Source organism: Humulus lupulus, chromosome 3 (assembly GCF_963169125.1).
Source record: "Humulus lupulus chromosome 3, drHumLupu1.1, whole genome shotgun sequence".
In the NCBI taxonomy this organism is placed as follows: Eukaryota; Viridiplantae; Streptophyta; class Magnoliopsida; order Rosales; family Cannabaceae; genus Humulus; species Humulus lupulus.
The window spans coordinates 206,897,170-206,898,971 of record NC_084795.1 but is presented as its reverse complement, the minus strand read 5'-3'; the positions used below and the strand labels follow the sequence as shown (position 1 = coordinate 206,898,971).

The window sequence follows — 1,802 nt, the reverse complement described above, 5'->3', positions numbered from 1 at the left end:
CAGTCCTTGAGGACGATACTTGGTTTTACCATTTTATTACAAATTGCGACTGTGTACACTTGCATAGCAAAAAATATCGCAACAAGTTTTTGGCGCCGTTGCCAGGGACTGAAAACAATTATCAATATCAGTCTAATTAATTTTTATTCTAATTTGATTTTAATTTCTCTTGTTTCTAATCTGTTTAGTTGCTTAATTTGTCTATCTTAGGTGAATTTTGGTATATGCGTGGCAGAAGAGGAGCAGACAGTCTTGTTCCTTTGAATCCTGAGATTGAAAAATCTTGCAAGCAAATCAGAAAGAACAAGAGGGAGGCCCAGAAATCTGTGAAGATGGCACAGAATGATGGGGATGGCAGGAATGTTCTAATTCCTGGAGTTGTACAAGGGGGTCAGGCTCAGAACAATGCTGAGAGGAGCCTGAGAGATTATGTACTACCCACTCTGACGGGAGTACAAAATAGTATACGCCCACAAGCTGTAGAGGCTAACAACTTTGAAATCAAGCCAGCTATTCTACAAATGGTGCAGTCCTATGTGCAATTTTATGGGTTGCCTTCTGAAGATCCTCACACCCATTTGTCTAATTTTCTGGAGTTGTGTGGAACCTTAAGATATAATGGGGTGAGTGACGATGCAATTAAGCTGAGGCTTTTCCCATTTTCTCTGAGGGACAGAGCCAAAAGTTGGCTGAACTCGCTGCAACCAAACTCTATTGTCACCTGGCAAGATCTAGCTCAGAAATTTTTGTCTAAATTCTTCCCTCCGTCCAAAGCTGCTAAATTGAGGGGAGAGATCAATAACTTTTGCCAGAATGACAGAGAGTCTTTGTATGAAGCTTGGGAACGGTTCAAGGAACTCTTGAGAAGATGTCCTCATCATGGCATTGAACAGTGGATGCTAGTACATAATTTTTACAATGGTTTATGTCCCACAACCAGAACCATTATTGATGCTGCAGCAGGTGGCACTTTTATGAGCAAGAGCGCAACTGGTGCTTATGAGCTGCTAGAGGACATGGCCACAAACAATCATCAGTGGTCTGAGGAAAGATCATCAGGGGCTAGAAAGGTGGCTGGGGTGCATGAGCTGGATGCAATCACTGCTCTAACAGCACAAGTAGCCTCCTTGACGAAACAGTTACAACAGAGCACTGTATCTGCTAATGCGGTTCAGATGGCAGTGAGGTGTGAAATGTGTGGTGGTTCTCATTCTGTCGATCAGTGCCCTATGTGTATGAATAATAACACTCCGATGGATCATGCTCAAGTTCAAGCGGTGGGAAACATTCAAAGGCCACTCAATAATCCATTCTCATATACTTACAATCCTGGGTGGCGAAATCATCCCAATTTCTCTTGGAAGAATAATCAAGGCCAACAACCTCAGTTTCAGGGCCAATTTCATAATAACATGCCTCAGCCACCTATGTATCAAGCTTCATCATCACAACAGCCTAGGCCGCAACAATCAATGAATCAAGCTCAACCTGAAAGGCCTAATGAACTGCAAGCAGCCTTGTTGACCCTCACTAATACTCAGACTCAATTTATGACTAAGACCAGATCCTCTATTCGAAACCTTGAGACACAAGTTGGGCAGTTGGCCAATATGCTCAATAACAGACTGCAGGGAAATTTGCCCAGTAATACTGAAGTCAACCCTAAGGAGCAAGTTCAGGCAATTACTCTGAGGAGTGGGAAGCAGACTGAGCAGCCTAGACCTCCACAGGCAGTGGTTCAGAATAAAGAGATGGGTGAACACTCTGATTCAGAAAGGGTTACTGAAAACCACCAGCTTCCA

General features: G+C 43.2%; 1 non-coding gene across 1 annotated transcript; it reads right to left on the bottom strand.

Moving 5' to 3' along the window:
* Positions 1-779: 779 nt before the first annotated feature.
* LOC133827819 (small nucleolar RNA R71) lies at positions 780-886 on the bottom strand. The gene has a single exon (XR_009890470.1). It is a non-coding gene; the product is annotated as a small nucleolar RNA R71 (small nucleolar RNA).
* Positions 887-1,802: the final 916 nt, after the last annotated feature.